The sequence below is a fragment of the Manis pentadactyla genome, chromosome 10, assembly GCF_030020395.1.
Source record: "Manis pentadactyla isolate mManPen7 chromosome 10, mManPen7.hap1, whole genome shotgun sequence".
In the NCBI taxonomy this organism is placed as follows: domain Eukaryota; kingdom Metazoa; phylum Chordata; class Mammalia; order Pholidota; family Manidae; genus Manis; species Manis pentadactyla.
This window is the reverse complement of record NC_080028.1, coordinates 106,802,808-106,827,651: the sequence shown is the minus strand read 5'-3', so window position 1 is coordinate 106,827,651 and position 24,844 is coordinate 106,802,808. Positions and strand designations below refer to the sequence as shown.

General features: G+C 42.2%; 1 pseudogene; it reads left to right on the top strand.

Moving 5' to 3' along the window:
• The first annotated feature begins 4,424 nt into the window (after positions 1–4,424).
• Positions 4,425–23,483, top strand: LOC118908718 (presenilins-associated rhomboid-like protein, mitochondrial; annotated as a pseudogene).
• The last annotated feature ends 1,361 nt before the right edge of the window (positions 23,484–24,844 follow it).

Below are 24,844 nucleotides of genomic sequence, written 5' to 3'. Positions count from 1 at the left end.
CCCACAGCTGTCTCAGTCTGTCCTCAGCACTGCCACTACTCCAGTCTCATCTCTGCTCTCCTGCAGCCATGCAGCCATGCCACCATGTCACCCAGAGCACTGGGCAGAGCTCTTTATACAGAGTCAATAACGACATATTGCCCACATGCATGGAGTGAGTGGGCCAACCAGGGCCAGGTGGGAATCCTGGCCACAGGAACCTTCACTTTATCCACAAGCCCAGAGTGACGTAAGACTAAGATTAGAACTGAAATTATCATTATGAGTCGTCAACATTTTACCAAATGCTAGAGTTCAAAGAGTAAAGGTGGAAATGGGAAAAGAAATGCCAAGGTCAATAGCTAAAATTAGGGCAGGGCTAAGGCTCTGGATGGCAAATTGGTGCTTGGTATGTATTATAAGGGGTGAGTTATTCTGTCTTCCTGGACATAAAGCATATTAATCCTGCCCTTAAGAAGTTTAAGTCCTAAACATTTTATTAGTCCTAAACCAAAGTACTCTGTGTGTGTGTGTGTGTGTATGTGTATGGGTGTATGTATAAGGAGAGTGAAAGATAGGCAATTCATGGTAAGGTTCCATACAAGTTGGAGTGCATGGGAAGTTGTGTTTGAATAAGAAAACAAATTATGCCTATTTGATGCCTTTCTCTTATACTGAGTTTTACTGCTTTTCCTAAACAAATTATTCTACAAACTTGCGGCTGGGAAAAGACATCTTTTTGATATGAGGTGCTATCTTAGCTGTGAAAAGGACAAAAGGCCTTTGGTAAAACTAGCAAAATGTAACCCTTGGGCCTGATCCAGGAGAATGCATATGCCTGCAGCACAGCTCTCTAGCTGTTAGCTGTCTCCAGTGCCTGCTCAGTCCGTGTCAGAGGGCCGTACCACCTCCGTAGTAGTCTACAGTGCTTCACAGCTGATGGTGGAAATTGTGAGGTTATCTCTATAAATAATAAAGCCCTCGTCCCATAGGTTTCACCTCAATGTGTGGTTAATTCCGAGTTGGAAAATTCACTGACATTATACAACTTTTCTTCTCTCCCTTTGGGCTTCTTTCAACAGTAACTGTAGCTCATTTCTCTCTTAAAAAATAAGTGTGTGTGGTAAGTTGGGGTTCCTATAGCTAGGACCCTCACTGGACTTAAACCACTTGATGATGCAATTGGCCTGTTGCTAGGCTACCACTTCCACACCTTTAGGCAATAAGCTATTAATTGCGCTATATAGAGAGCTTGGCCCAGGGCTCTGGGCAGAGGCAGAGAGGCTAGTGGTCAACCTACCACCGGGAGAACAAGCCGGGTAATAAACCCTTTCACCCCAAAGAAACATTCTACTGTCATTTCTTGGGTCACACTGAATCCATAGCAAGCTTGCCCAGGGCTGAAACCCATTGGCAGGACTGTGTGGATGAAACTAAGTTTAGTTTTAACTGCTAAAATTGGTGCCTCAGTGGGTAAACTTTACCAGTATAATTGACCAGATGAAATTGTTTTGTAGAATTTAAAGAACTAAAGTTCCATTAAAAGCCTCTAGCTTGAGAGATTTGGCAGGACGTTAGAAATTAGGCCCTTGGAATAGGCTTAAAGAGCAGAATATTGGTCTTTTTTCCTGTGGGTGAAGAAGTATTTTATTTGGGCAAAAAGCTGTCTTTAGGTCTTCTAAATTCATGCTATTGTGCTTTGATTAGATTAAGAGCTTCCCTGCTGTTAATTATTGATGGAGGCGATGGGGGTAATGTAACCTCATGAGACCAGGTGGCCTTGACAGGTTTGAAGCTTAGTTCCTCATGCCTACCCAAGGCAGCATAACTGTCTCTTGGCATTTTCCATGTTACCAAAGTCTTGGAACTTTAGAAGAGAAACACAAATTTTTAAAAATCTCACAGGAAATTGTAAGGTTTCTTAATTCATAAAGTAACTCTTTTTGTGATCCTGCAGCACCATAACTTACCTGATCAGATATTTTGATTGGAAACATATCTATTGGCTACAGTTAGTGTTCACGTAGCTGATAACTGAAAGAATCACTAGGCAATCTTAATACCTTGCTTTTGAGTTATTATCTATTATAGCATGTAAAATTTAACCACTCCAGAGTCTGATCTTCTAAAAGGGTGAAGACCTTGCAAGTGTCATTCATGTTCTCTTTCTCCCATTTATTTATTCAGTCAGTAAGTATGTACTGAATACCTACCACGTGCTAGGTACTGTGTTTGGTGATAGAAATACATCAGTAAAGAAAACAGGCAAACTCTCATGGCATTTATATTTTAACAGGGAAAAGACAGTAAATAAAGCAAGAAGTATAGACTATTAAGATGAAGAGAATTCTGTAGGTGAGAGGGAATAGCCACTAAAAAGTGAATTCCTACAAAGGTGGTGTCTTGCCAATGGGTTTCAGCCCCAGGCAAGTTCACTATGGATTCAATGTGACCAAAGAAATTGACAGCAAAACGTTCTTGGGGTGAAAAGGTTATACCCAACTTTATTTCTAGGTGGCAGGTCAGTCACTAAAATCCTGTTCACGCAGAGCGAGTCTGCATGCAGCAAGCCAGTCTCTGCCTCTGGGTCTCTCTGTCTGCACAGCCGTTCTCTGGGCCTCTCTGCACAGCCATCATGCACAGCTGTCCTCTGGGCCTCTGTTCTTGGCACTGCCACCTCTCCAGCCTCTGCTCTGCTCTCCTGCAGCCTTGCAGCCCTGACACTGTGTCACGCACAGAGTACTGGGCAGAGCTCTTTATATAGTCAACAGCCATGTAGTGCCCACAGGTGTGCAGTGAGCTAGTCAACCAGGGCCAGGTGAGAATCCTGGCCACAGGAACTCTCATTTTATCCACAGGTGGGTAGATAGTCTATCTATAACCATAGTAAAATAAGGCACAATAGTGAGATCCCCCCAATTTTATTCTTCCTTCTCAGGATTGCTTTGGCTATTTGGGGTCTTTTGTGGTTCCATATGAATTTTAGAACTATTTGTTCCAGTTCGTTGAAGAATGCTGTCGGTGTTTTGATAGGGATTGCATTGAATCTGTAGATTGCTTTAAGCAGGATGACCATTTTGAAAATATTAATTCTTCCTACCCAAGAGCATGGGATGAATTTCCATTTATTAGTGTCCTCTTTAATTTCTCTTAAGAGTGTCTTGTAGTTCTCAAAGCATAGGTCTTTCACTTCCTTGGTTAGGTTTATTCCTAGGTATTTTATTCTTTTTGATGCAATTGTGAATGGAATTGTTTTCCTGATTTCTCTTTCTGCTAGTTCATCATTAGTGTATAGGAATGCAACAGTTACCAAAGGGAAAGGGACTGGGGATGATGGGTGGGAAGGAAGGGATAAGGGGAAAAAAGGGCATTATGATTAGCACACATAATGTGGGGGTGGGGGGCACGGGGAAGGCAGTATAGCACAGAGAAGACAAATAGTGATTCTATAGCATCTTGCTACTCTGATGGACAGTGACTGTAATGGGATATTTGGTGAGGACTTGATAATGGGATGAATCTAGTAACCACAATGTTGCTTATGTAATTATATATTAATGATACCAAAAAAAATGGGCACAGTAGGTTATCAGAAAGCTACTGACCATCTAGGTTCTTGATATTTTCTGCAATGATTTTCTTTATCCTTTTGCTACTGATTTCAGGGTTTTTTTCTTTAGGTTTCCTATTTTACAGGGCATTGAGGTTGGGGGGCAGGGAGACAGAATCACACACTTTGGATCTAATGGTGATCTTAGAGGTGATCTATTCTAATTCCTTCCCCTTTGTGGGTGATAAGGTGGAGGCTCAGAGAAGTCCCCTGGCTTGCTCTGGGCCTCACAGGTAGTTACCCCTAATTACGAGTAGCCAGTGCTCATCCCTATGGAGTTGCAGTAGGTGGTGCGTCTCTGGGTTTTTAATTTATAAAACCCCATATCTGGGTATTCATGGTCTCACACATGATCAATGCTGAGATATCCCGAGTTCTCTAGGTTCCAGAGGTTACTTCTAATTAATACCTAATAACAAATTACAAATCCCCTTTCTACCCCTAAACCAGCAACATATCTAGCCTTTAATGGGCTCTCATTGCCACTTCTCTGCCTGGCCTAATGTTCTGGGCTTCCCGGTGGGTGGACCCTGAGAATTTCACAGCTACTTTCCAGGCTGCTGGGAATGTCCTCACTGTGCTCCAGTCTCAGAGTGGACACAGTTCATTTTCCAAGCGTTTCTAAGAGCAGACTATATACTTTACAAAACTTAAACAATGGTTTCAGGATAACAGAAGATAATTATTCTGCAGAAATGAAGAGCAACGTGGATGTGGCTGTCACTCGCGCTCACTGGTGGGGCTCTCAAGGAAAGGCCCCTGTTGTCATCTCAATCTTTCAACTTCCCTCTAGCCCGGCTCTGGTGCCACATTCCGGGGGCCAGTCTGGCATACGATGGCCTTTTCCCACGCCTCCCACCCACGCCCAGGCCGCTGCGTCTCCATTGGCTCTGGAGCCGGGCCTTTCTGCTCCCGGAGAGGCGCTCTAGTCCGCGGGGACGGTGACCTTTGGCAAAACCATACAGAGCAGCTTACTCTTCGCGGTCGCATGTCTTCCACTCTGGATTTGAATTTGGGCTTTATTTTGACATAATCAAAATGCTTTAAGTAAGAATTTTTTTCCAAAACAAAAGAGCAACCCCCACCTGCTATAAGAGATGCCTCCACTCCCCACTAAATTTTAAAATATAAAGTAAAAACAGGACAAAAACTGGTTGGCAGCCATGAAATACCCTAATAGCCACCTCTCAAGATTTCAGTCTCATGGACTCAAGTTTCTAAACTCCTTTTATAATCTGTAGAATTTCCGTCACTTCTCTGCCAGCCGCCTTTAATTACCATCTTCAAAACTATTGTAAAATCTAGCCTTCCCTGGAAGGCTGGTAGCCTCATGTCCTGCTAATCAATCCTTTATCCTTAGCACTTACATATTCAGTGTGTGTGATGCCATTTTGCCACATTTTGTCAGTTTTAAAGGGTGTTCACCTTCCAGTTGGAACACAGACACTTTGGAGACAGTTTTAGGATTCCCTCACTTCCTGCTTCACAACAATGCCTTTTTAGTGCTCAACAAATACTTCTTTTCTCATACGGAAATCTATTGTTTACCCCCCAAACACTGTCAAAGGCCTTAGACTTCCTGCACTTATTTCTATTTTGATGTCTTTCATTTCACCTTCCCACTGATTTTGTCCCAAGTTCAGCAGCCAGTGCTTGTTGGGTGGATTTGGGCCTGACATCCAAATGCAATTCCCACTCAAGAGCATTGCTGAATCTCATCGGGCATCTTTAAATCTCAGGCTCTAATTTTCTATTGTACAGCCAATGGGAAAATAGTGTGCCATGAGGCACACCTTGCCAGCGTGTCCCACTGGCACTGCTCTACCCAGGAGCACCGTGTGGCCTTTTGTGGAGCGGTGGGGGAGGCCGTGACCTTCAGCAGGTCAGTGGGCACTGTAAGCAGAGCCTGAAACGCGAGTGGTGGGGAGCGTCTGTGCCAAGGCATGACATGCACTGCTGGGTCTCCCCGAGCAGGAAGATGAACTGAGGAGGAGAAGAGGAGAGGCTGTGCACTGTACCCTCAGGCTCAGCCATGGCCTGAAAACACCGCACATAAGGAGGGGCTGGAGAGATGGGTCAAACAGTGGGGACCAAATTTTGCAGGCCTACACTGAAATACAGAAGTAGCTGAGCTCAGTGTCTGTGTTATTGAAATGTTTTAGGCCAATTAAATAAAATGGTGACATGTGTAATAAATGTCTTCATTACCCAACCCTGTGCCCAGCCTTACCCCATCCTTCTTTTAATACTTAATAGCATTTGAAAATTCAAGGAACTTTGATGTTCCACTGTTTGAATTCATAAATATGCTCAAAAATTCTATTTGATATCTTTAAAGTTTTTGGCTATTTGCTTGCTAAAAATTATACTTTTTCTTATAAAGAGGAAAGTTATCTCTGACTAGGGATAAACAACACCAGTTCATGGTAGAAATCTAGAACCAACCATCTACAATGGTTTTACTACCAAGCAAAACTGAGGGTGTCAAAATACACACAATCTGTACATAGTTGATGAAATTGATGCATAGCTAACAGACTGCAGAGAGGATTCATTTAGAGCCAAAAAGCTTAGATTCTGGCCCCACCTCTAGTCCTAACTAGCTTTTTGATTTGAGCAAGTTACTTTGCCTCTTCAAGTCTCTGTTTCCACATCTGTTAAGTGAGGCTGGTGATAATAATATTTAATCTTGCTTTGTTCAGATTATTTAGATTAGGGGGTTGAGAGTTAAAAATGAGTGAAAATGTGTAAAACTTGTAGAAAAATTCCTGGCCAGATAAGTGCTAGCTCTTATGATTATACTCCTATGGTCTACTTTTGCAATGAGTTCATGTTGAAGGTGCTTAGAGGTTAAGATTTCATTATTCATTAATTTTACAAATACTTAAAGTTGAATTTCCCTTCTTTTCTTCTGAAGAATATGTGTAGGTATAACATGCATATGTATGTGTATGTGCATATGTATAGGGTTATTTATAAAATGTGTACTTACTAATTCTATATTACTCAATAATGTATTGAACTTTCTTTTTCATTAATGCTGAAAATAATCTACTCATGGGGCCAGTTCTTTCTCATCTTAACTATCAGGGATGTAATGTAATCCAAAATGTGAGAGCAATTCCAGTGAAGGTGTAAACCCACAGAATTCCCTTTAGATTAGGGCCAAAGGAACAGTTTAATTTTCTTTGTTATGTTTCAAATACATCTCAAGCTGTACTGGGAGTATCACTGTAAAATAAAGGGTTTCTTGCAATTCAGCACCTCCTACACGTAGCCAATTAAATAGAATGAGAGGCAAGGAGCAGACAAGAATGAAGCTCATAAATATTACACACTTTTATAATAACATACAAATGATCTTGATTAAACCTGCATTTTCCATGCATAACAGACTCACACACAGATTTGTTTTCTTGTCCAGGAGCTCTAGACGGGTGGGAGTATCCTGAAATTTCCATGTAAGGAGACTCCTTCTTGGCTCAAGACTCTCCCTATTTTCTGTTTCGCAGCCTCTCACTGTACTGGGTCCAGTTTCTAGGACCCAAGTGACTCTATGAAAGACTCCTGTTTTCCTCTGAGCTCTAGATCAGCCTGTGATCCCAAAGACAATTCTTGCTGTTAAAAAAATTTCAAATCAAAACCCATGTAACCCACAAAGGTCTAAATTAGATCTCTGGTTTTTATCTATTTTCAGTGCCTCCTTCATTGTACTTTCTCAAATTTGTGATTATATTTTTTTCCTGTGATTGTTTTTCTAAACATCTGTCTCCACCTCTCTATTCAAGTTCCTGAGATCACATCTCATTTCTCATGCAAATCTCATCTCTGACCTATGATAGCTTCTTTGTGATTTGTGTGTGTGTGTGTGTGTGTGTCTGTGTCTGTGTGTGTGAGTGTCTGTGTGTTAGGAGGAAGCTAAAGCCAGGGATTTTATCACTGCTTCTTTTTGAAACTGGAAAATTATTTATTTTCAATACAATTTACACTTTGAAATGTATATTTTCATGCATTTTGACAAGTGTATGGAGGAATGTCCTTTTTACCATACTCAAGAGAAAGAGCAGTTACCTCACTCCCCGAAGTTCCCTCCTGCCTCTCTGCAATCAATTCCCTACTTTGCGTTCACCCCTGGCCCCAGGCACCCACTGCTTTCTTTCCTGCTGCAGCTGTGCAGCGTCTCTGGAGTGTCACATACATGGTCTGTGTCCGGTCGCCTGGCTTCTCTCCTTTAGTAGGATGCCTTTGAGATCCATCCATGCTGTTCTGTGTGCTAGTAGCTTGTTGCTTTTTATTACAGAGAAAGAAATTTAGTAGATTCTTAAGAATTATTTGTTGACGATATAAAAAGGAATACAAACCTGGAAGCATATCAACAAATGGATTAATTGAGAAAATCTAAACAACTTTACCCCCAAATACTTGCTGAGTACCTGGATAATATGTTAATTATATTTTAATAGTAATTGCAGATTTTAATAGCAGGTCTTGTGTTTATCTTTAGACTTCTTGTTGGAGCCGTTCTCTAAGATAGTTGGAAAGCTTAAGCACCATCTCTAGAGGAAATAAAATCATTTTTGTTTCTGTGGTACCTAGGAGTCTAGATATTGTTCCATGACTTCAGTGGCGATTCTGACCTAAGATTGAGGGAGGCTAATATTTTTAGCATAGAATATCCCCATTGGAACAGTAAGCACTGCACTTTTCAGGTAAAAGTTTCAAGTTTCAGCTAAAATGGTGTGGAAATTATCTTATTTGGATGTAAAAAAGAGAATTTAAGATATATTGCTTGCCCCACCCTAGCCTTAAAAAAATTAAAATCTATATTGGATGTTTCCTAAAAATTTTACTGTGGATCCTTGAAAACTATTTTCCTCAATACTTACTAGAACCATGATAAGGAGGATTTTGATATTTCAAAGAGTGCTAACATTAAGTCATTGAGATGACAGGGAAATCAGGTCTGTCCTTTCTATGAATGCATAAAAGACCAAGGAGAGACAAAAAATATATACAAGAAGAGAACACTAGATAAAGAATGAAATGTGGAATCTACATATTAGCTAGGTGGCTCTTATAACAATGGTATTCTCTGGAAAAATTGGGATAAATAATCAATCCTGCTTATCTCTCAATTTCTGTTTTTTGCTTTCAAATGTTACTACAAATGCTACCAGCAATTACATTCTCTTTGGATTGCCTGTTCTTTTACTAGACAGTCATGGGCGATGTTTGAACACATTTGTCCTCTCCCCTCAGTCAGCGGTGGAGGTCACTGGCGGAATTCTTTCTTCATTCATTCCTTTGTGATAAATGTCTCCACGAGCACAAAGAAATCTTGCTATTAAAAACAAACCCTCAGGTTTTAAGTCAAAAAGGATATATGGTAATAGACAAGTTACTTTGTAAATTTTTCCATATTTGCTATGGGAAATTACTACATACACAGCAATTTCCCTAACATTTTTCTTATTTACTAGGTCCCAGGTACTGTGCTAAGAGTATGACACACATGATCTCATTTAACCTTCATGACCAACCTCTCAAGTGAGTAGCTATTGGCCATGTTTCATAGATGAGGAAGCAGGACTCATAGTCTTTTTGCTGGTTTTCTGTCTAGTTGTTCGAGATGTGGCTGGTTTTCATGGCGACCATTGTTGTGAGGCTGTTCATTTTCAAAGCTACTGTAGAGCTATAGAAGGTGGACTGGGAATAGGAAGTTAAAATGGTTACAACTCCACAAAGCTTGCTGTTCTTATCAAGACTCAGCCATTGTTTGTTGAATGAATGGTCTTCAGGTGAGCACTGATTGTTGTAAGGCTTTGGCTAATTTCCAGATTCTGACAAATTTGATTTTGACAAATTTTTTTCGTGTTCTCATTGGAGCAGATTTTTGGGTGTCCTTATTCTAGCATTCCCACTAATGTCCTGGGAGTGATAGTTTAAACATGGGAGGTGATGGCTAATCTGAGCCATTTCTTTTAAAAAAAAGCCCCTTACAAATATATTATAAATACATAAGTACATTTTGAATAAGGCTGAATTGATTAAAATCTGGTCAAGGACCATCTCTATCAGAATCACCTGGAAGTTCATTAAGGATACAAATTACAGCTTCTCTAGAGAGAGAGAACTCTGAACCTTAATGTTTTTCATAAACTTCCAGGTGATTGATGTATATGCGCAAACTAAAACTGAAAAGTCACTTCTGTATGGTGTTCTACAATTGATATAATTCAGTGCTTCCATACTAGATAGTGGGTTGTAAAATTGATTTTGAGCATCATGAAAATTCAGCAACAGGAATTTTCGCAGATAATCGATTTTCTTCAGGTTTACTTTTATCAATGATATGTCCACGTTATCATTACAACCATATCATGAAAATATGAGTTGTGTTATTCAGCACCTACCATCTGCTATGGTTCAAGGGTTTTCATTATATCATCTAATTCTCAAAGGTGTGATTTGTTATCCCTGTCTTAAAGGTGAAGAATCTGCCCAAGGCCATATGACTAACAAATGGAAAAATTGTAATTTAAAGGAAGTATCCCTCATCCTAAATCCCTTGCTTTTTCTGCCATTCCTGTTTCTCTTAAGCTATATCTTGATTAGCTATTTCTCATTGAACATGGTGCTTATTTTGCCAATAGATTCACAACACTTATTCATTTCAGTTCTTCTTTAAAATGTCAGGACATTAGCGTCTTTATCTCTTTGTCTGAAAGTTACAGAATAATTTGCAAATAAGGTGACTTGTATGGCACAGGCATGAAATGTGTGTGTGTGTACAAGGAAGGAAGACAACTTGGGAACTCTGTGTGGGTTAAGGGCTGCATTTCACAAAGGCTCTAAAATGAAGGTGAAAGAAAGGAATTGAGGCCCTTAAGCAAACCAAATCAAATTCTTTCAAAGAAAAGGAAATGACTTTCCACATTAATAGAGATGAGCTGGCATGCACATGCCAGAAACCCTCATATTTTTAAATGACTGTATGTCATTTTCTCAAGGCTGTGGGCAATGGGTGTATGTCTTAAAAGATGATTTCAAAAGAACAAGTTTGCTCGGTGAGCTGGCCAGCATTTCCTGATGTCACGGTGCTATTCCTTAGAATGCTGGATTTGGTTCATCACAGGCCAGAGAGAGAACACGGAGTAGGTATTTAAATGACAGGAATCATGGCTGTTTCTCCATGCCACACATCCAAGCTGGAGCCCCAGGTGTGACCTAGAAAACTGGTCAACCTGACACTCAGAGCTGTCAGCTTATGATTTTGATCTCACTCTTTCCATATCTGTAAAATTCCAAGGGTCCCTTACAGAGCTTGGAGGAGCCAAGATAAATCCAAGTGTGCTGAATTAATTTTGTGTCCTGAATTTTGTCAGATTGGTTCATGCTCATGCAGAGGTATATGCTTCTTGGGAGATGTCAGTTTTTAATAACAAGACTTAAAACTCTCTGAAAACAGGGAAAGTTTCCCCTTCAGCCTTGTCCTATCAAACCCCAGCACAGTGTCTTACACATAGTGGGCACTCAGGATATTTGAGGAATGAATGAACATTGAGAGTCAACCAACAAGATGCAGATCATAGATTCTGTGCCTCATCTGATTTCAACATACTGCTTTATTTGAAAATATATTTTTTTAAAGTATAGATAATAATTCAGCTAGTATAAGGGTAAAGAGTAACAATAAAACAAAAACCTATGTACCCAAGAACAAGAATGCTATAATCAGTCACCTGAGGATCCGAACCAATTTTTCGTCACTGTGCGCCCATCTCCAGAGGGGACTCCTGCCCTCGACTTTCAGTTCACGTTTCAGTCTGGTGCTTTGATATCAGCAATAAGTGTGCTACTGTCAGTGTTAAAATGTTCATTTTTGTGGAATGGGTCATCTTACCTTATGTTTAAACTAACAATAATCATTATTGATGAGCTAAAAACTCATAAGGGATGGGATGTAAAGGTCAAACAGGCTCATCCCCTCAAAATATATTCAAATCTTAATAGGCGTTTGCATACCCTTACCTCAAAGGAGTAAATAATATGGTAAATTCAGGTTCCTTAGTGGGAGGAATAACATGGAGAGTTTGGGTGGGGGCTGTTACTAGTGTTGCCCCCCAAGCCCGCTGGACCTCACCTTCTGCTGCTAATGAGCCTTCAACGGCTAGAGACATGCTGCCTCCTAGCAGCTTGGATGTGTGGCATGGAGAAACAGCCATGATTCCTGTAATTTAAATACCTACTCCTGTGGATTCACTGATTACTACAACGGCTTCACCACCTCGTGGATGGGGAAGGCATGAGTCATGTGAAAAGCCAGGCTTGATAAATCAAAGCTGTTTCCCCATAGAAGAAGATGAAAGGAATGATTTATGGTTTACTCACAGCAAAGAATTTGTAGGAGACCACAAGAGGGAAAGGCCTCTCTTCTAAGAACCTGACTGACTTCTCTTGGTACTTTCCCAAAGGAGGAAGATTTGCTCTTGTTTTTCTTTCATATGGAGGTAGATTTTCACTGTACTTTTTCTCTGAGTAGGCCAAGTTTTTTCTTTGCTCAGCAAGGGTGAGCAAAGGTAACCCTTTGAACACCCTCAAAGTGGGCCTTTTGGTTTTACTGGCCATTGAATGGATATGACTCCATTTTCCAACACTTTGATAAGGGAGATGGAGTGTCAGTGTTCTGGTTATTAGACTGCCAACATTCTTACATTAGTTTTATTCATGTAGCTCACGTAGCACACTGATGGGCATCTGATATGAACTAGATGCCAAGGCACAGCAGCGCACAGATCAAGTCCCTGCCTTCGAGAAGTGCAGATTCTGCCAGGGGAGGCAGAGGTTAATTCTAACTCAGTGAGTGCCATGAAAGAAAAGTCTACTTCATTTTGTAAGAAGTATGGAAATAAACCTCCTTTCCTCCTCTTTTATACTTCCTTGCAGGGAGACACCAACAGCTGTGGTGCTCCTGGCTTCTCTGAACTGGGCTTATCTAGCTTAGGGCTTGTGTCCCCTCCGCTTCTGGGACAGGCCTGTCTGTGCTGAGCCTTGATGTTGGGCGAGAGGTGCGGCAGGGTGGGGGCCTTCCACATCTCCAGCGCTGTGTGACTGCGCATGTCTATTTAATTCTGCACTTCGGAGTCGAACACTCGCTGATGCACCTCAGCTGCATCCGGGACCTAGGCTTTGTTGGTGTGTTCATACTAATGAGTACTCTTCTGCTTGACTCCACTGTCTTCTCTAGACTAACTCAGAATTTATGTGGGAGAGAAGATGCTGTTATTGGTTCCCTCCAACCTTACACCAGGGGAGCTGATAAAGCCCCCAATTTCTGGATCAGTGGTTTTCAAATTCTTCTCCTCCAAGTAGATGGGTGACAGTGGGTTGGTAGGGTGACTGCTACTCCCTTCACAGTGCCTCAAATGGGAGCAGGTCTTACATGTCAGGCTTCCACTTAGGGCTTTCAGACATAGAGACCATAATCCACCATAATGATTACATTTTATATCATACATCCTCATACGTATCACAAACATGTGCATCTCTGTTCCAGTCCAGGTCATTCCACTCTGTTCCTCTCTTTTTCATTCTACTCAATTCATTTCCACTTCATACCATTAGAAAGAAGAGTTTCATTAAAACTCACTAAATTGATTTCACAACATTCATTACATGAAGTTTGAAAAGTTCTGCCTCAGACCATGTTCATTCTGCCAGGAGGACGCACCCTGAAAGCCCTCTTGTCTGTCAGTGACCTGACCTCCCCTGATGGCATCTCTCCTGCCTATGTGCCTCATTCCTTCAAAGCTTGACATAATGTTTTCTTAATGCACATAAATCAGGGCTAAACTTAGGAAATTATGGTCCCTCTGGGAAAGTATTTTTTCATCATTGTTATTATTACTGAGACTCTCAACAATACAAAAGTAATGTATTACATTCCAAATCTAAGAAAGATTTCTAACTATTTCTCCTGAGGCTCATTTTCACCCATATTACCATCACTGGCCTTTTGAACGAAGCTGACAGAAATTCTCAGGTTTATAGGACTTATATTCTACTGGAGCATTTCTTTTGCATGAAAATATTCATAGAATCCATGTGTTATGTGGGCTTGTTCACCACTTCCCCAGTCTTACAGTATGACAGACACAGAGTGGTAGCTAGGCGGGGCCAAGGGCCTAGTCACTTTTGTGCTGGAGCCAAAGCTGACAGCTCAGTATGAGTGGACGGCAGAGAGGGCACTGGGCAGCACAGTGACACTGGGCGTGGGCAGGCCGAGGAGTCCAGAGGGCTCTGAGGGGCTCTGAGAGGGCAGTAAGGGCTCATCCAACAGGCAGGGCCTCCCTCCTGGTAGAGCTTTGGGCCAGCCCCGTCCCCTAGTCTTCAAAACTGATTTCAGGGCAATAAACATGAGAGGCCAACCTGTTACTTCATTTTTGTCTCCAGAATTGGACATAGTTATGAAAACTTCTAATAAGGGGCAAGTGGTTTATTCCCAGATGCAGGAAGAAGAATTTGCATGTGCAGCAAAACTTGGCCCCACTACATGCCAGCCTGAGAGTCCCCTTTCCTGCCTCCCTCGAGCCACTGCTTGTTTGCTATAAGGGGGCAGCAGGCCTGGGCAGACCCAGGTGCTCCCTGCCTGGGCAGCCTGGCCTCACCTCCAGACTCAGCAACCCCTGGACGGCACCGGCTGGTCACCGCAAGAACGAAGATCTGATCAAGTGAATGCTGGCTTTCTGCCCACCACTAACTGGTTTTATTCAGCTCTCCCATTGTTGATAATCAAACACAAGTGAGCCTCAGTTTCTTGCCTGTTGGTTCCAGCACCAGCATTTGCTGCAGGCCCTCCGACTTGCCAGTGTGCAGTCACCGAAAGGACACTTGCCCACAATCAGCAGACTTGGCTTTTTGTCCAGCTTTGTCTCCAACATGTTGTGCCTGTCACTGAACCTTCTTGTGCCTTATTGCAGCCAGAGAGGCTAACTCCTTAGGCTGGCTAAGCTGCGTGACCCCTCATCTCAGGGATGTACCAAGGTGGAAAGCAAAGGACGCTTAAATGAAATTCAAGACTCTGTTTTATAATCCTAAACTGGTGAAGGGTGTGCTGGAAGGGGTAAGAGTGTGAGAGAGGCAATAAGGCTGGAAAGAGATTTCTAGTGACTGGGAGGGAGACAGAGAGAGGGAGAGAGAGATTCTGCCTCCAGACCTCGTACTCAGGAGAGGGAAGGCTTCACGAGGGAAGTGCTGACAAACAGTGAGGGTACCCTTAGGAGGCTTGGATCTACCACTCATGTTTCACAACTCACTTGAGATTGCCAATCTTGGCAAAGGCAGAATAGAGCCTGGGACCACGGGTGTCTCAGCCCCAGCTCGTGTGGACTCCTGTCTCACAGCCTGAGGGGATTCCCTGCCTTTGGAGCTAGGTAAGACCCCAGGGCTTTACACCACTGCGGAGGGAGCCCAGAAGGCTTAAGGTTTACCTTCTTCACAGCCCAATAGGAATGGGACTTGGAGTCAGAATTAAATTGATTTAAATAAAATAAAAATAGCTAATGCGAAGTTTTTTATACATCTGAGTGAATGGACTATGGTCTATGCACTAGTATGCGTCACTGTGTTTATGGAGTGAAATCTCTCAGAAAACCCGTTCTTCCTTTCTGCGCACACTGAGCTTCTCTGCCAGGCACGTTCTGAGGCCGTCAGAGCTCCATGCTAGACAAGGCTGTTCTTGGTGCACTGCAGGCCAGGCCTGGAGCCAAAGGCAGCGTGAGCTGGCGGCGTGGCGTCCTGCCCTCGGGAGGCTGAGTGGCCTGGGCGGCTCAGACAGGGCTCTGGAGACCCGTCACAGGGGACCCATCCGCGGGGGCAGCATGAGGGCGGCAGCAGCGCTCCATTAGCCAGGGCCCTCAGTGCGCCCGCTGGGGCCGTTTGGGATCAGGTTCCGGCTTCCTCAGCTCCAAGCCCACGTCTGTTTTCCTGCGGCCAGCAGACTTCCTTCCCCTTCACAGAGAGACAGGAAGCCTGAGCCTTCTGGGCTCAAGCTTCTCTCGGCGGAGAGGGCTTGGCTCCCCCACCCAGTTCCCCTTCGCTGCGTCACAGCCCCCAGCCACTCACGGGAGGAGGGCCGGGCCTGAGACAGCCGCCAGCCGGGCCGCGAGCTCTGCGGGTGCGCTCGCACCAGTGGGGAAGTCGGAAGCCTGCCTCTGCGGTTCTGCAAACTTGTCTGTGGCACGCTTGCCAGAAGAGCCCTTCACGTTATTCGTTCTCCAGGCAGCCTTTGCAAAGGCAGATTCTCCCTGCCTGCAAGCTGTGGAGGCCACCCAAGGATAGCAGCTTTAGGAAACTAGGAAGAAGGATGAAATGTAGTTTTAGCACATTTTTCCAGGCCTGTTTGTTGCCCTTCTCTTTTCTTGCATCCTTCCCCAGGCTCCTAAGGCGCCTCCACCCCCTGCGTGAGCCGGGTGCTCTGCCTGGATGCCCAGAGACTTCCCAGCTCTCTGAGCCTGCATTGCCTAATGCCCCCTTGTCCTGGATCTCACGCTCTTCTTTTTCAAAACTGACGTATCTGTCATTCAGGGAACGAAGCTGACCTGATAAGTGAACTCATGATAAAGTACAAAGGAGGACGGTTTAAAATGATCTGTTATACGGAGTATGGAGAATTGTTTTAAATTGTGATAAAAACTACATGCCCTGAAATTTACCGTCTTGACCATTTTTAAGTGTACAGTTCAGTACTGCCAAGTACATTCACATTGCTGTGAAACAGATCTCCAGGACTTTTTCATCTCACAGAACTGAAACTCTGCCCATTAAACAACTCATTTTCCCCTCCTCCCAACTCCTGTAACCACCGTTCTGCTTTTTATACTTATGTATTTGACTACTTTTGATACTTCTTGTAAATAGAATCATACAGTATTTGTCCTTATATGACCAGCTCAGGGTGCATCCATGTTGTAGCATATGACAGGATTTCCTTCCCTCTCAAGGCTGCACTGTGTCCCCTGGCTGTATATGCCATATTTGTTTCTCCCTCCATTGATGGACATTTGGGTTGCTTCTACCATTTGGCTATCGTGAATAGTGTTGCTGTAAACACTGTGTGTGAATATTTCTTCGAAACCCTGCTTTCAATTCTTTAAATATATACCCAGATGCAGGATTGCTGGGGGACATGACAATTGTATTTTCAATTTTTTGAGGAGCTGTCGTTCTGTTTTCCACAACAGTTGTGCCATTTTGCAATCCCAGCAATAGTCACAAGGGCTCCAACTTCCCCACATCCACAACACTTGTTATTTTCTGTTGTTTTTTTTTTTTTAAATCAGTGGCCATCCTACTGGGTATGAAAGTATGTTGAATTTTAACACAATATTTTAATGCTTCAGCCTAAAGGAATAATGATGGTATTGATTTCAGGCTCTGGGGGCATGGGGAATTATTAGATTTTTGGGTTAGGAGATTCTTTTTGCATCCTTTAAATCACATGACCTTAACAGAGTCATTATATCACCTAAGTGACAGCTCACCTGTCTCTGAAATCTAGATAAGATTTTTACCTTTTCTATACCCCATTCTAGAGTTGATAAAAATCTGATTCATGACACAGGGCTATGTAAATTTCTGAAGGGCTTATGTCTTATGGCCTCATCTCTGGCTCCTAGGTTCCACTTATGTTACGGTTTTGTTTTGTTTTTGTTTTTAACTCTCCTGACTATACCATTCTTCTCTTGTTCTACATGAACACAAACAAGAAACTGATTCCCTTTCCTTGGCTCCCAGAGGAATAGTTACTCACTTATAGCTTTTATATATAGCAGATTTCACTGAAATTTTGAGGAGGGGTTGGCATTGCAGAAAAAATAAGCTATTAAGGTGGAATATTAGCACTCTCATTCCCAAAAGCTCTCTGGACCACCCCACCTCAGGGCATTTGCTTTCCCTGCTGTTCTTGGGCCCAGGTTCATGCATCTTATCCTCTCTGAGGCCAACAGACTCCTCTCCTCAGACAGATACGTGAACCCAAAAGATGGCCAAAGCTTGTCTCTAGTTGCAATGGTTTCGTGAGGCTGGATGCTTTGCCTTGACTCCTAGGCACAGCTCTGCATCCACATGCCACAGTTCATAGGATGCCAAGTTCTCCTGTCACTGTTATCACACAAATCAACCCCCTCCAAACTCCACAATAAGCTCTCCTTTGCAAACCTCAAACCTCAAAATGTTCACCTAAATGAAATGCTTGTTACCCATTTATAGACTCTGAAGACCAGGAGGGATTGTGGGTTTTCTTTTAGCAGGTCTACGCACCTTGCATGAGAAGGTAATGGTTTGAAGCAGCATTCTTGTTTGTTTTTCTGACACCTAGGAAATCTCTGTGGTTAATATTGCTGACAACCCCTCTGTCTGCATGTACTGGGGAAAGCTTTTTGGAGCTCTGAGCCTTGAAAAAAGATAGGATTCTGACAAATGTTTCCTTTATTTCCTTCCAGCTAAAATCATGGCTAGCTGTAGACACAGTTTGGAGTGTTCCCTAAAGCTACTCGGCACCACCTTGCAGAGGCTAGACTTGCAGAGCCCCCATGACATTGTCTTTCTAACCTGGGCAACTGCTTTGTGCCTTATTTCCCACCCCATGGCTGCTGTTTGTGGCAGGAGGCTAGCAGGGATATGAGCTTCTATAGCTCTCAGATGTAACAACATGCTCCTGATTTCACCTACATTGTTGAGACCCCTGCTCCCTCCCTCTAGGCATATGTCCTAGAAGGGGGTCTGGGCTGAACAATAAAAGGTTGTCCTAAGTCTTCCCTGAGGATTTCAGCCCCGGGCAGGTTCACTATGGATTCAGTGAAACCAAGAAATGACAACGGAACATTCTTGGGGCAAAAGGGCTTATGCCTGGGTTTATTCTCCCCACAGTAGGTCGATAACTAGAATCATGTCTGCATTCAGCAGTCTGCAGGTCTGTAATCCTCCTCTGTCTCTGCCTCCATCCAGAGCACTGGGCAGAACTCTTTATATAGTGACTCAGTCAATACTAGCTCATTGCGTACAGGTGTGGAGGCCTCAGCCTTCCAATAGTCCAATTACATCATCAAGTAGTTTAGGGTCAGGTGAGGGTCAGATGGCCATAGGAACTTCCATTTTCCCCACATCATAGAAGTCATATGTAGTTGCTTCCTCCTATTATATATGATAGATTGGAATGGTATCATGAAGCTAACCTTGTAAGCACTGGAATATAAAGAAGCCAAAAAATACTTGTTCAAAGAATAGATGGACAAGTAGAAAATAGCTATTTTTAAGGCTTTCTTAAATTAAATGCAAATCCTTCATTGAATATTTTCAATGTGGGAAATATGTAGGTTAAAATATGTAAGGGTTAATTGTGGCTATAGAAAAATGCTTTAATAAGGATTGAATCTTTTGACAATCAACCAAATAAAGCTTAAATGTTCCGTGGAAGAATACAGTAGAGATTTTTTTCTCTACTGCATTCAGCTTGAATATTGGCCGACTTGTTCAGCTTTGAATCTTGATTTCTTTTACACTGTTGATTACTGGGTTATGGAATCCATGGTTATTATCAGAACTAAAGGGAATGAAGGCTTTGCTATGAAGGAATTGGGCCCTGTGAGTATCTTAGTTACTCCTCTACATGACACACACGACATACAGGTGTTTGCATAAAAATTTAAGATCAGGCATACATATTTTTGAGTGCATCAGACTTCATTATTCTATCTGTATAAAATGTTTAAGACCTGGTAATACACAATCACTTTGGGTTGATCATTTTTTAACATTTTTGAGATGGACTCATAGAAATAAGTTCTGGATATTACTCATTCAATGACTCTTACCACTATTTTTAAATAAAATGGTTAATTTTGGTCTTGACATAGGCCTTAAAGCTCCAGTATCCATAATAACATGCTCTGTTATTATCCCCAAATGGAAATAACAGAAGAAAATTAGGAATAACAACAATAACAGTAACAACAAAGAATTGGTTTTTGAGCTATCATTTGATCTTTTTTATTGGTGATTCTTTTTTTACTTCAATAAAATGTATCAGGCATACCAAAAGGGAAGAGGAATATTTCATTTGAACTTAAGTAAGCCATTACATTACCTTGATCTTTTTCCTCATTTTAAAACACCTTTTCCTTTCCAATGTTTGCCAAAATTATCAGAAAGCATTACTATTTCATCTGATTAAAGCATAATATCTGAGGTAGCTGAAAAAATGTTTATCTTTTCTATGACAATTTTCAAAATAAGATTGTGGTTAAATACAGTTCCTCAAAAATATACTCCCTAACTCTATGAACTGGGATTAGATGATGAAAACTCTCATGCATTCTAGAATTATCAATGAGAAGCCTTGGTGAATATTTTATTTTTAAAATTCTTCCATTATGTGACTACATTCATCTTTAGAAATCAGGTAAAGGATAATACTGATACATCAAAAACTCATGTGACAATTAAATCCTCAGTTATTTTGAAACTCAGAGCATGAGCTTTTGAGTAGGTTCTAAACTTACACACTACAGCTTCCTATTCTCACTGATAGCCTTGATAAAAATTATAGTAAATTTCCTTCTTTCATTTATGCATTTGATTACTATTTATTGACTTCCCATATGTGCCAGGACCTGCGGTAGGTGCTAACAGAGGTCAGTGAACTGACCATGACATCTGCCCTTTTGGTGCTTGTTAGCTAGTGTGATTCTCCATCCACCAGAATATAGACTTCCTCTTGGTGAAGCAGTGCAGTGAACTGAACAGTAGAATTATTCCTCATCCTTAACATGGAGATAATAAGAACTACCTTACAGGGTCATTGTGGAATTTTGGTGTGATAGTACATGTAAAGTGTTAGAACTTTAGTGTGTGGCATGTCATAGGAGCTCAATAAATGTTAGCTAAAAAATACATTTTAAAAATCATGGAACTGTGTAGTATAGGAAACCTTACAGTTTGCTTAATGGTCCAACCTCCCCCGTGAAGGCTGAGGAATCTGATTCTCAGAGAGGTCAGTAGCTCACCCGAGATAGCAGCTTTAGTGTTAGCAGGGGGAACGACGGGGCCCAAGGCCTCTTGCTTTCTGCTCCATTGAAATGTTTCTCGTAGCAGGTGCCGAAGAAGTTGCAGGTGGGGGAGAGCACATGATAGTTCTAAGCATGTAGCGAATACTCAGTAAATGCTTATTACATCAACACTGAACAAAATTGTTCCCTCAAGGAAAATTCTAACAGTGTAAGGGCTTTCAAAACCTCGGTGACACATGATAGGATGTTTTAATTCTAGTCTATCACAATCTTTCTTACAGATATCACATCGGTTGTAGCGTATGTGTGGTGTGATTTGCTTGGGTTGGGTCCATGGAAAACATGCCATGAAAACAATTCCACCTTTGTTTATTGATCAGGTGCAGCCTCCTACCTGCTCACTAGACCCTGGCCCTGAGATATGTCCCCTCTGGCGGCAGCTTCCAAGATCACCGAAGGCTCTTGGTCTTGGGGACTTGCAAAGCTGAGGAAAAGGCTTCCTTGTTTCCTGAACACAGAATCAATCTCAGAAAATCTCAAGGAATGTGTGGCCATACATTCTTGCAGACAACATCCAGAAAGGGCCGGAACTATACCACGTGAGCAGATAAACCTTTAGAGTTTTCACTGTAATCCCCTATTTAGGGAATGAGGCAGCAATAACCTGCTGTGGGTCCAAAGAGGAAAATGACTTCCTTTCTGAAAGGGAATGGAGCTCTGTTTGAGTTTGCCTCTCCTCAGACCTTCAAGATCGTGAAAGGACCTTGAGGTACGCTATGGCACTTTTTGACCAGCCTCAGTCACCACCTGAAAAGCTCTAATGCCTCAGTCACAGGCTTGACGCAGAGAGTGAGATCACCAGCTAAGCAGTGAGCAGTATGGGCTTCAAAGAGCAATTTTCCAATTTAAGAAGATAAAAAAGAAGAAGGAACAAGGATAGCATAGTGACATAAGGGTCAATATTGATCATATTTGGGTGAGGATCCATTTGATTAATGATAATGTTAATTTCTTCTGCAGTTGTAGAGGAATATGTGCAGTGACAGTATATCCACTTTTCTGCCAGTTTTTTTGCAGTGTCAATGCCAGGTTGGACAGTGATTCCTAGTGCACAGCAGTAGTGAAATGATTTGACACCCCAACCCTGCTTCCAGGAGACATTTAATGGTGTCTGGAGATATTTATGGTTGTCACAACCCCAGTGGGGGGATGGTGAAAGTGGTAGCTAGTGGATGGAGGCCAGGAATGCTGCTAAACACCCTACAGGGCACGGGATGGTCCCCCAGTGAAAAATTATCTTGGCCAAGATATCAGCAGTGCCAAGATTGAGAAACCTGGTGTGAGAGCTGAAAGCTTAATTTATGGAGCCAGACAGATTGAGTTTCACTTCATAACCAGGACCTTATACAAATTACTTAACCTCTGTTCTTCAATTCCCCATGTGTAAAATGGGATAATAATAGTGTTTTCCTTATAGGATTTTTATGAGGATTAAATAAATTCTTATGCATAAGGTTCTCAGAACAATGCCCAGCATGTAGTCAACACTTTTTTTTTGTAAAACACAGCACAGGGTATATACAGAACCACCAGAACAATAGAACCTCTGTACAAGTATATTTTTGAGGGAGTATCACTAAAAAGAACCTCAAAAGTTAATGACCGACCTCTGGAACATATCTGCACTCCCTCCTTGAGTGTGTACTTTGCTTTATTGAACTACTAGGCTTATACTAGCTCGACCAGCTCATGAATTCTTTCTGCATCAGAGCCAAGAACCCTCCATGGGTTGAGGTCTCACTTAGTGTGCAGGGAGATCTCCCTGGATTGGGTTGCCCAACAACATTTTGGCTACCACAAAGGGACACTGAACATAGTACTCACTAATGGTCTAGGTTTGACTTTCTTATTCAGCAAAAATGGGGATTCAGAAAAGCACCCAAAAAGGCTGAACCGCAAAGATCAGACACAGGAACAAATAGTGAAGCGTATAAAAGAAGTGCTTGGATTCCTCCTGTAGGAGAAACAGTCTTTTACCCATCTCCCGATCCCATCAGGACTCTTGTAAAACCTTTGTTTTTTATGTTGGGTTTACAGGCTGTATATTTGGGTCAGCTGCTATCTGGCAAGACGAGTCACTGAAATCCAGGGTCCAGAGTTATTCTGATGGTATAAGAGCTGACTGGGTGGATGGCATAAGACCACAAAAGGAAGGAGACCTCTGAGAGGAGGTCAAGAAGTGGTGGAATGAGCTCGGTGATGGCCAGCAGGCTGAGGCAGGTATCATAGTGCAGATGTTTGTGTATTCCGTTTGTGGGGAGTACCTTCACTACAGTGGACAATGATCAGGTATCTCACATCCAAGTCAGCCTCAAAGGTTCTTTGTTCTCCGGTGTTGCTGTCAACATTCCGTCAGTTCTCCTTGTTTCACATGGCAGCAAATGTGAATGTTTTGTGGAGCTTCTCCTCTGGCAGAGTGAACATTCCGGGTCAAGAGCAGTTCATGGCAGTGCACTTACCTGCAGGCGTTATTTCCAGTTTTGTCAGTCAGGTGTGTAAAGTAGCCACAGGAAGATGCGGACTGTCACTTGGTGTATTGGCAGCCATCCTTGCTGCCATCTGCACTTAGATCCCAGAGGGGGCTCGGCACCACCTTCCTTCCCTGCCCACACTCACAGCTACTTTGATTGTTCAGCATATCTTGGGGAAGCTCTCTTTGGAATATGGTATACTCCTATGGTCATGAGCTCATTTGGAAGAATGGGGAGCCTCTATTGAAAATTTGGCATGAAGTGAGGACTACTGGCTCCAAAATGAGGTGGCTCTAAGTAAAACTGGGGCTGGATGATACCAGTGTGTCTGGTCCCTGCTGCCTGAAAACCCCAGAGATGCACCCCACATCTTTGCTCCTGCCTGGAGATACCCAGCATCTAGCTTTCCCAGTGTTTTGAACTATGTCCCCAGTACATCTTCCTAAGAAGTGATTTATGACAAGTTTGTAAAATAAAGGTTTATATCTCTAAAAAGAATAAAAGCATAATGATCAATATAGACTAATTTGATCCAACCCATAATATATTAGAATCTAAGCAATTATAAGCCATGTGGTATGTTGTTACTAGTTTCCCACAGCTGATTAGGTCTATGACTTTGGAATAGAAACAATGTCAGCACACATCCTAGGACACCGTGTATGTTTGGGTGGTGTTTGAGGTTCATTAGTAACCATGTTTTCAAGATTTTCAAAAGATCAAAGATATGTGAATTCCCTAAATGGATGTGGAGCTGGTGAGCCGAGGGACAAGGAAAGCCTCATGGACACATGTCTGAAACAAGCCACTCATTCAGCAGGGCTGATGGCGTCTGTGAGAAGTGGGGGCACCTGACCTTTAAGGTAACAAAGATCAAACTCTAACAGGCCAGAGTCTGATGAAAGAACTTGAAAACCAAAGGTGGTGGTATTTATGGGCAGAATGCATATATTACCATGTGATTTGCTCCCCCATTAGGGTTGAAGATGCCAAGAAGGGAACATTTAAGTACATAGGACAAATTACAGGTGTTCAACAGGGAAAAGAGGCCTCAATTGGCTGAACTGACCTGTCTGTATACTATGCCCAGAATTACATTTAATCTAGTGGTTTTTGATTTGCATGAGAGTCTGAAAATATCCCTACTAAGCTTGGTTAAATAGTCCTTGACCTTGAAGCCATTGTTTTATGCTCTAGATAATTTCAGCAGCCAGGGGAACGACTCTGGTTCTTCCCTATCCTAGATTCCTTCTCTAAGAGTGAAATATTTAGTTAAGAAGGTGTTTAACATTAAGGTCTATAGTCAATTTCACAAAGCCTCAGGTGATCAACATTAAAGTCACAGTTTCAGGCCATCCTGCTAAGTGCCCATCTACTAAATATGTGCGATCCTAGCAGGAGACATTTACAGTATTACTGAGGTCCTCCGAGTCTCCATAAAATGTGCCTTTATTTTATATGCTCACTTCTAATCTCAAAGGGCTGAAGTTCACCTGGTTCTGGTATAATCTCTTACTAGTAAAGTGAAAGAGGTCACAGTGAACAAGGTGAGTCATAACTACCCTTTCTGAATGCCTAGTATAAGCATAGTCAGCCACTGTTCAAGGTGTCTTAGATATTTAAAATATACTCTTAAAACTGCCCATTTTGAAAACAAT